The sequence below is a fragment of the Suncus etruscus genome, chromosome 1 (assembly GCF_024139225.1).
Source record: "Suncus etruscus isolate mSunEtr1 chromosome 1, mSunEtr1.pri.cur, whole genome shotgun sequence".
NCBI classification, from domain to species: Eukaryota; Metazoa; Chordata; class Mammalia; order Eulipotyphla; family Soricidae; genus Suncus; species Suncus etruscus.
Genome location: NC_064848.1, coordinates 101,641,462 through 101,652,640, shown reverse-complemented (window position 1 = coordinate 101,652,640; position 11,179 = coordinate 101,641,462).

Sequence of the window (11,179 nt, the reverse complement as noted above, 5' to 3'; positions counted from 1 at the left end):
CAATTTTTCATACTCCTTGAGACACTTCTATTTTTGAATGAAAAATGCACACAAACATTTCTCTTATAAATAACTACACTGAGAACTATCATAACAATGTGAATGAATGAGGGAAGTAGAAAGCCTGTCTCAAGTGCAGGTGGGGGTGAGGTGGGGAGAAGGGAGATTTGGGACATTGGTGATGGGAATGTTGTACTGATGAAAAGGAGTGTTCTTTACATGACTGAAACCCAACTACAATCGTATTTGTAATCAAGGTGTTTAAAAAAAAAACAAAAATATCTTAAATTATTGATGAACAAATAATATACAAATTTGTGCTACTAATGCTGCCTATCTTACATAATTGGAAAGATTCTAAAAGTTATAAACAGTGTTGATGAAATAATTGTGTTACTATTTGCTATATAGTATTTTTTGTTACAATGTTTTGTTGGGTTGTTCTTTTGTTTGTTTTTGGTTTTTTGGGCCGCCTCTGGTGGCGATCAAGGGTTACTCCTGGCTCTACACTGAGAAATTGCCCCTAGCAGGCTTGGGGGATCATATGGGATGCCAGGGATTGAACCTGGGTCCGTCCCAGGTTGGCAGTGTGCAAGGCAAACAAACGCCCTACCACTGTGCTATCACTCTGGCCCCTTGTTATGATGTTGCAGTAGTGTTACTATTGATTTTGGGCTGTGGGAGCTCATACCAGGCAGTTCTCAGGGGTTATTCCTGGCTCTGCACTCAGAAATCGCTTCTGACAGGCACAGGGGACCATGTGGGATGTTGGTATTCGAACCACCATTCCTCCTGGATCAGCTGCGTGCAAGGCAAACGCCCTACCACTGTGCTATCTCTTCGGCCTCGTAACTACTGATTTAAGATGATTTGAGATAACCTAAAGAAATGCTGAGGATATATGCTAAATAAAAAAACAGAACAGTAAGTATATAGAAAACTAAATTTAATTATTGGAGAATGTGGGCAATTACATTTGTTGTAGAGTCCTTTAATTTGATACAATTAAGGCTAATGTGCTGAGAAGGGAAAGAGGGAGGAGAAATATTAAAGTATTGCTGCCTTCTCTAAGTTAATCAGGTAAGTCTTGCTAGCTCCTAAGGTGATAACCATTTCATATTTCTTACTAAACATTTTGGGGAGTTTGGGATCATAACTGAGGGTGCTCAGGTTTACTCCTACCTGTGCTCAGGGATCACTCCTGGCAGGACTCAGGAACCATATGGAGTGCTAGAGGGCAAACCTGGATAAGAAACATGCTAGGTAAACACCCTGCCTGTTGTACAATCTTGAAATAATCATCTTTGAAACCCGAGCTATATTGCTTTTAACTTTCAACCCTACATACTGCAAGTGATTCAATCAGTCCTTGCATACAGCATATGCCATAATTATTCTTTTTTGTTGTTGTTGTTTTTGTTTTTGGGTCACACATGGAAGCGTTCAGTGGTTACTCCTGGCTCTATGCTCAGAAATCGTTCCTGGCAGGTTCGGGGGACCATATGGGATGTGGGGATTCAAACCACCATCCTTCTGCATGCAAGGCAAACACCCTACCTCCATGCTATCTCTCCAGCCCCACTACAATTATTCTTTTCCATGTGTGCTGCATGTTGTTTACCAAAATTTCCAATGTACAGAAATAAGTTGTATCTGAAATAGAACTTTATATAGAGCAAATTAATAGACTCTAGGTGAAAAATGATTTAAATTAGAATTTTTCCCTTTCTACATGTGTTGTTACTTGGCTGTGCTTCTTAGGGTTGGTTTTGAGTTCCATTGGAATAACATATAGTTCCATGCCATTTGATTGGGGGAAAGAAAAGTTTTTCATTTTTCTGGTTTCTGGTTACATTGTTATCTGCTGAACTTTTCACCATTCTATGTGATAAGGGCTTTTACTGAAATTAGCCTAGATGGTCTTCATCATATCATGAAGATACATTAGAATGAAAAAAACAAAGAAAAATATTGATGGTGACTAAAAGATTTCAGGATTTACTTTCTCAAAAATGTATCTCTACCATGTGGCAGTGTTAACTATAGTCATGATATTAAATATTAGATACTGTATACTGTATATTAGTACTAATAGTACTTATTTATCATGTGACTATAAGTTTGTATTTTTTTTTTTTTTTTTTTGGTTTTTGGGCCACACCCGTTTGAAGCTCAGGGGTTACTCCTGGCTATGCGCTCAGAAATCGCCCCTGGCTTGGGGGGACCATATGGGACACCGGGGGATTGAACCGAGGTCCATCCGCTTGCAAGGCAGACACCTAACCTGTAGCGCCACCTTCCCGGCCCCTATAAGTTTGTATTTTAGACCACTTTCCTTTTCCTCCATTTCTAATATTCCTCCAATACCTATTTTGATTCCTTAGTTCTGTGAATAAAGCAAAAATTTTCTCTTTAATCCTCAATTTGAGCTATTTTCTCAAAAAAGGCAACAAAATGTATCAAGGAAAAAAAAAACAGATCCACTTTGCATCAATATTTTAATTTGGACAATATTTTTTTATTGTGATTTTTTTTGTTTGTTTGTTTTGGGCCACACTTGGTGACGCTCAGGGGTTACTCCTGGCTATATGCTCAGAAATTGCTCCTGGCTTGGAGTACCATATGGGACATTGGGGAACAGAAATTTTGGTCCGTCCTAGGTCAGCATGTGCAAAAGCCCTACTGCTTGTGCCACTGCACCGGCCCCTTATTGTAATTTTTTGGTAACATCTCACTAAGTCTATTTTCATATTCTTTGGGCAGTGGCACATACCACAGTATTCAACAGTGCTCTTTAATGGTACTTGGAAAATCATATATGATGCCAGGAATTGAATCTAGGTCTGCGCGTACAGTGCCTTATTTCTTGTACATTCCCCCTGTCCCATGTTTTCTTATTTGTAAATGGAAAACTATTAAAACAGACCCAGTTAATCAGGAATTAATGGAATAATTACGCAATGTGGATTTTCTTGTCTGCAACCTTTGGTCTAGGCTAGGAAAGAAAAGCTTCTAAACTAAGAACTGTATTACTCCCTCAAAATTAATCTGCAACAAATAACCCACCATGTTTTATTAAGTATTTATTTAAAGTTTAGTAGTTTGACAAAGAACAATTTATACTTGTTTCACCATCCATACTATATTGTATCAGCATATTTTGCACTTGTCTTTGTCTACTACTCCTTTCATGATGCCCTCTGGAACTTTTGTGCTTTATGACTACTATTTCCTTGAATCCTCCACTTATTTTGAGTGGTCCCTCCACCCAGTTTCCTTAACGGAAACCTGGATCTCCACCAAGGTCTCTGTTGCACTTGCTGTACTTTCAAACAGATGTTTTTGTTTTGTTTCTAATTATTAGCAGCCCCATTCAAACCTCAAGGCTACAGAAGTGTTCTCTATGGTTTGTATTGCTGTTTCCTAGACCTTCATTTCACCCACTCTTTTGTCAAAATAAAAAATGCACCAATCAACTAAATGTGCTCTCAGTCCTCGAGGCAGACAATGTGACTGTATTATCATCACATAATCACCTACTTACTCACCAAAGTTTTTGGAGGTAACAACTGTTTCTGTGAGACTAACTCTGGGAAATTTTATTTTAACATATCTGGTTATTCAACAACTCTGATGTCTGAAAATTTTTCTAATTCTTCTCATTACCAGGTGTTTCTCCTGTTAACCTACTGTCACACATAACTAGGATTATATTTGAATGCAGTCATCACTAATCACTACTACTACTCCAAAAGTGCTATTTCAAGCATATAACAATTTGGACCACAATCTCCAATATCCTCCTAGTTTGCTTGCTTCACTAACTTCGAATTAACAAATCATCCAAACCTTTCATTTACCTTCTCTACATCAATCATTCACTTTTCTTAATTTTTCATTTTTCTCTGTCCAATTAAATCAGTACATTATACATAATCTTGTTAATATCTCAAACTTCACTATCTTTGTCTTCTCTTCATCCTTTCATTAAAAATTTTATTCATGGAACTAGAGAGATAGTACAGTCGACTCACTTTCTATTCCCAGTACTATATAGCTTTGCATGAGCACAGCCATGAGTGTTCTCTGAGCAAAATCAATTGTAAGCCCTGAGCATCTCTCGATATGATCCCTGCTTCTAAAAGAAAAGCACTTCAGTCTTGCATAAAATCAATATCTTCCTTATTACTGGTACCTTTATTGTGCTAGAATGAATGTTTATTCTCTCCTCACAGAGAACATTTATATTCTCCTGTAGAGGATCTAACCTTTCAGATGATGGACATCATAAATGGAACATTTGGGAGGAAATTAGGGTTGGATGAGAGCAGGCAAATAAGCCCTAAAAATGGTATTATTGTCCATGGGTTTGTTTCTTATTTAAAAAAAAAAACAAACAAACAGCTGAGAGGCTAGAACAATAGCACAGCAGGTAGGGCGTTTGCCTTACATGTGGTGGACCTGGGTTTGATCCCAGCAACTCATATGGTCCCCCAAGCTTATCAGGAGTGATTTCTGAACTCAAAGCCAGGATTAACTTCTGAGTGCCATTGAGTGTGGCTCTAAAACAAACAAACAAACAAACAAAAACCCAAAACAATAAATACAGTAGAGAGTTTACTATTTTCCCTCCAACCTGCACTCCAAGAAATCCCCTGGGCTCACAAAAAGTTGGTGGCTACCCCAAACCAAGAGAGTTCACACCCAAAATCAAATGATTGGCTTACTTCTTTATTTTTTTAAAATTATTTTCCAGGATTACACTAGCTAGTTGAGGTATTTTAGTATTCTTCATAAACCTTAGTAGTTTTTTTTTTCTCTTCCCTTAAAAATATCATGGAGGGGCCGGGCGGTGGCGCTGGAGGTAAGGTGCCTGCCTTGCCTGCGCTAGCCTAGGACGGACCGCGGTTCGATCCCCCGGCGCCCCATATGGTCCCCCAAGAAGCCAGGAGCAACTTCTGAGCGCATAGCCAGGAGTAACCCCTGAGCGTCACAGGGTGTGGCCCAAAAACCAAAAAAAAAAAAAATATCATGGAAAGGGGCCTGACAGTGAAAAATTGTGAGTGCTGCCTGTGTGTGTCTGTCTCCTGTCCTGTTGCATGAAACTCTATGCCACTAAAAATGAGAACCTGGAAGAAATGGATAAATTCTTGGACTCATTTATAATCTTCCATGGTTGAAGGAAGAGGATGTAGCATATCTAAATACCCCCATCACTATTGATGAAATAAAAACAGTAATCAAATGTCTACCCAAAAACAAAAGCCCAGGCCCAGATGGATTCACTAATGAATTCTTTCAAATTTTCCAAGAGGAACTACTACCAATCCTGGCAAGACTCTTTCATGAAATTGAACAAATGGAAACACTTCCAAATATCTTTTATGAAGCCAACATCACCTTGATACCTAAACCAGACAGAGATGCTACAAAAAAAAGAAAATTACAGACCAATATCGCTGATGAATGCAGATGCAAAGATCCTCAACAAAATCCTAGCAAATAGGATTCAGTGCCTCATTAAGAAGATTATCCACTATGATCAAGTAGGTTTCATCCCAGGAATGCAAGGATGGTTTAGCATCCATAAATCAACATAATACACAACATCAACAACAAGAAAAATAAAAATCACATGATCATATCAATAGATGCAGAGAAAGCATTTAATAAGGTCCGACACCCATTCTTGATCAAAACTCTCAGCAAGATGGGAATGGAAGGAACCTTTCTCAATATAGTTAAGGCCATCTACCACAAGCCAGAGGCAAATATTGTCCTCAATGGAGAAAAACTGAAAGCCTTCCCTCTAAATTCTGGCACAAGATAAAACTGTCCTCTCTCACCACTCCTATTCAACATAGCACTGGAAGTACTTGCTATAGCGATTAGGCAAGAAAAAGATATCAATGGAATCCAGATAGGAAAGGAAGAAGTCAAGCTCTCGTTGTTTGCAGATGACATGATACTCTACCTAGAAAACCCTAAATTCTCTACAAAAAAGCTTCTAGAAACAATAGACTCTTATAGCAAGGTAGCAGGGTACAAAATTAACACACAAAAATCAATGGCCTTTCGATACACCAATAGTAATAAGGAAGAAATGGACATTAAGAAAACAACCCCATTCATAATAGTGCCACACAAACTCAAATATCTTGGAATCAACTTGACTAAAAATGTGAAGGACCTATACAAAGAAAACTATAAAACTCTGCTCCAAGAAATAAGAGAGGACATGCGGAAATGGAAGCACATACCCTGCTCATGGATTGGCAGGATTAACATCATCAAAATGGCATACTCCCCAATGCATTGTACAGATTTAATGTGATCCCTCTAAAGATACCCATGACATTCTTCAAAGAAGTGGATCAGGCACTTTTGAAATTCATTTGGAACAATAAACACCCTAGAATAGCTAAAGCAATCATTGGAAAAAAGAATATGGGAGGAATTACTTTCTCCAACTTTAAACTGTACTACAAAGCAATAGTTATCAAAACAGCATGGTATTGGAATAAAGACAGGCCTTCAGATCAGTGGAATAGGCTTGAATACTCAGAGAGTGTTCCCCAGACATACAATCACCTAATTTTTGATAAAGGAGCAAGAAATCCTAAATGGAGCAAAGAAAGCCTCTTCAACAAGTCGTGTTGGCACAACTGGCTAGCCACTTTCAAAAAATTGAACTTAGACCCCCAGCTAACATCATGTACGAAGATTAAATCCAAATGGATGAAGGACCTCGATATTAGACCTGAAACCATAAGGTATATAGAACAACACGTAGGTAAAACACTTTAGGACATTGAGACTAAAGGCATCTTCAAAGAGGAAACTGTACTCTCCAAGCAAGTGAAAGCAGAGGTTAACAGATGGGAATATATTAAACTGAGAAGCTTCAGCACCTCAAAATAAATAGCGCCCAGGATACAAGAATCCCCCACTGAGTGGGAGAAACTATTCACACAATACCCATCAGATAAGGAGCTAATCTCCAAAATATACAAGGCACTGACAGAAATTTATAAGAAAAAAATCTAATCCCATCAAAAAATGGGAGAAGAAATGGACAGACACTTTGACAAAGAAGAAATACAAATGGCCAAAAGACACATGAAAAATGCTCCACATTACTAATCATCAGGGAGATGCAAATCAAAACAACTATGAGGTACCACCTCACACCCCAGAGATTGGCACACATCACAAAGAATGAGAACAAGCAGTGTTGGCGGGGATGTGGAGAGAAAGGAACTCTTATCCACTGCTGTGGGAATGCCATCTAGTACAACCTTTATGGAAAGCAATATGGAGATTCCTTCACAAACTGGAAATTGAGCTTCCATAAGATCCAGCAATACCACTCCTAGGAATATACCCTAGGAACACAAAAATACAATACAAAAATCCCTTCCTTACTCCTATATTCATTGCAGCACTATTTACCATAGCCAGACTCTGGAAACAACCAAGATGCCCTTCGACAGACGAATGGCTAAAGAAACTGTGGTACATATACACAATGGAATACTATGCAGCCATCAGGAGAGATGAAGTCATGAAATTTTCCTATACATGGATGTACATGGAATCTATTATGCTGAGTGAAGTAAGTCAGAGGGAGAGAGAAAGATGCAGAATGGTTTCACTCATCTATGGGCTTTAAGAAAAATGTAAGACATTTTTAACAGTATCTCAGAGACAAGAGAGATGAGGGCTGGTAGGTGCAGCTCAAGACATGAAGCTCATCACACAGAGTGATGAGTGCAGTTGGAGAGATGACTACACTGAAAACTATCATAACAATGTGAATGAATGAGGGAAGTAGAAAGCCTGTCTTGAGTACAGGTGTAGGGGGGTGGGGAGGAGGGAGATCTGGGAAATTGGTGGTGGGAATGTTGCACTGTGAAGGGGGGTGTTCTTTACATGACTGTAATCATACAACTATAATCATGTTTGTAATCACAGTGTTTAAATAAAGATAATTAAAAAAAGAAAATAAAGAAAAGTAATGTTAGAGAAAAAAATGGGAGAAGAAATGGACAGACACTTTGACAAAGAAGAAATACAAATGGCCAAAAGACACATGAAAAATGCTCCACATCACTAATTATCAGGGAGATGCAAATCAAAACAACTATGAGGTACCACCTCACACCCCAGAGATTGGCACACATCACAAAGAATGAGAACAAGCAGTGTTGGCGGGGATGTGGAGAGAAAGGAACTCTTATCCACTGCTGTGGGAATGCCGTCTAGTTCAACCTTTATGGAAAGCTATATGGAGATTCCTCCAAAAACTGGAAATCGAGCTCCCATACGACCCAGCTATATCACTCCTAGGAATATACCCTAGGAACACAAAAATACAATACAAAAATCCCTTCCTTACACCTATATTCATTGCAGCACTATTTACCATAGCAAGACTCTGGAAACAGCCAAGAAACCCTTCAACAGCTGAATGGTTAAAGAAACTGTAGGATATATACACAATGGAATATTATGCAGCCATCAGGAGAGATATAGTCATGAAATTTTCCTATACATGGATGTACATTGAATCTATTATGCTGAGTGAAATAAGTCAGGGAGAGAAAGACGCAGAATGGTCTCACTCATCTATGGGTTTTAAGAAAAATGAAAGACATTCTTGCAATAATAACTTTCAGACACAAAAGAGAAAAGAGCTGGAAGTTACAGCTCACCTCATGAAGCTCACCACAAAGAGTGATGAGTTTAGTTAGAGAAATAACTACGTTTTGAACTATTCTAATAAAGAGAATGTTCGAGGGAAATAGAAAGCCTGTCTAGAGTACAGGTGGGGGTTGGGTGGGGAGGAGGGAGATTTGGTACATTGGTGATGGTAATATTGCACTGGTAATGGGTGGTGTTCTTTACATGACTGAAACCCAAACACAATCATGTATGTAAGAAAGTTGTTTAAGTAATAAAAAAATATCATGGAAAGTTTTATATCTATATTTTGCTATTGGTATGTTGAAATTTGACAACATTAGTAATCCCTACTCATCCTCATGAAATGTCCTTCCATCTTTCATGAAATTGGTTTTAAGTGCATCTTGTAAAATATAATGTTTCGCTTCTCTCATCAAATTTTTTTTTGCAAAATTTTTTTTTATTTAAACACCTTGATTACATACATGATTTTGTTTGGGTTTCAGTCATAAAAGGAACACCACCCATCACCAGTGCAACATTCCCATCACCCAAGTCCCAAATCTCCCTCCTCCCCACCCAATCCCCGCCTGTACTCTAAACAGGCTCTACATTTCCCTCATACATTCTCAATATTAGGACAGTTCAAAATGTAAATATTTCTCTAACTAAACTCATCACTCTTTGTGGTGAGCTTCCTGAGGTGAGCTGGAACTTCCAGCTCTTTTCTCTTTTGTGTCTGAAATTTATTATTGCAAGAATGTCTTTCATTTTTCTTAAAACCCATAGATGAGTGAGACCATTCTGCGTTTTTTCTCTCTCTCTGACATATTTCACTCAGCATAATAGATTCTGTGTACATCCATGTATAGGAAAATTTCATGACTTCATCTCTCCTGACAGCTGCATAATATTCCATTGTGTATATGTACCACAGTTTCTTTAGCCATTCGTCTGTTGAAGGGCATCTTGGTTGTTTCCAGAGTCTTGCTATGGTAAATAGTGCTGCAATGAATATAGGTGTAAGGAAGGGATTTTTGTATTGTATTTTTGTGTTCTTAGGGTATATTCCTAGGAGTGGTATAGCTGGGTCGTATGGGAGCTCGATTTCCAGTTTTTGGAGGAATCTCCATATTGCTTTCCATAAAGGTTGGACTAGACGGCATTCCCACCAGCAGTGGATAAGGGTTCCTTTCTCTCCACATCCCCGCCAGCACTGTTTGTTCTCATTCTTTGTGATGTGTGCCATTCTCTGTGGTGTGAGGTGGTATCTCATTGTTGTTTTGATTTGCATCTCCCTGATGATTAGTGATGTGGAGCATTTCTTCATGTGTCTTTTGGCCATTTGTGTTTCTTCTTTGTCAAAGTGTCTGTTCATTTCTTTTCCCCATTTTTTGATGGGATTAGATGTTTTTTTCTTGTAAATTTCTGTCAGTGCCTTGTATATTTTGGAGATTAGCCCCTTGTCTGATGGGTATTGTGTGAATAGATTCTCCCACTCAGTGGGTGGCTCTTGTATCCTGGGCACTATTTCCTTTGAGGTGCAGAAGCTTCTCAACTTAATATATTCCCATCTGTTAATCTCTGTTTTCACTTGCTTGGAGAGTGCAGTTTCCTCCTTGAAGATGCCTGTAGTCTCAATGTCCTGGAGAGTTTTGCCTATGTGTTGTTTCTCTCATCAAATTTAACCCTAGTTATTTTGAACACAATTGTAAATAGAATTAGTCTCTTAAGTTCTTGTTCATTATTTGCATATAGTAATAGACTTTGCGTGGAAGGTTAAGGGTAAAACTTAATGGTACTCAGGGGTTACTCCTGGCCCTGCACTCAGGAATTAGTTATTCGGGATCCATATTATATACCAGGGATAAAACTTGGGTTGGTTGTGTGTAAGACAAATTACTTATCCACTGTACTATCACTTCAGCTCCAGCAATAAACTTAATTTGCTTATTAATCAATGCCTATTTTCTTACTTTTGTCCACTTCACAGGTTTTTTTTTTTTTTTTGTTTGTTTTTTTTGGGTCACACCCAGCAGTGCTCAGGGGTTATTCCTGGCTCCAGGCTCAGAAATTACTCCTGGCAGGCACGGGGGACCATATGGGACGCCGGGATTCGAACTGATGACCTCCTGCATGAAAGGCAAACGCCTTACCTCCATGCTATCTCTCCGGCCCCCACTTCACAGGTTTTTAAAACAATTATGTAATTTTCATTTTGTTTTGACTCTTTTGTTTTCTCCTGAAACAGTCATTATTATGTTTATGTATAAAAAATTAAATTATTGTCCATGAGATATATCTTATTTTGTTTGATATTAGTTATGGTGAAATGAGCTTCATGAATTAAAAAAATTGTGTACCTGTGATCTTTTCTGAGGGCTGGTATTGGTTACTTCTTTGAGATTAAACTGAATAAAGGTTTGGCAGTCTCTCTGGTTTATAGCATTTTTACATTTTTTTAATTTTAACATTGGAAGAAGAAAAACAGCAA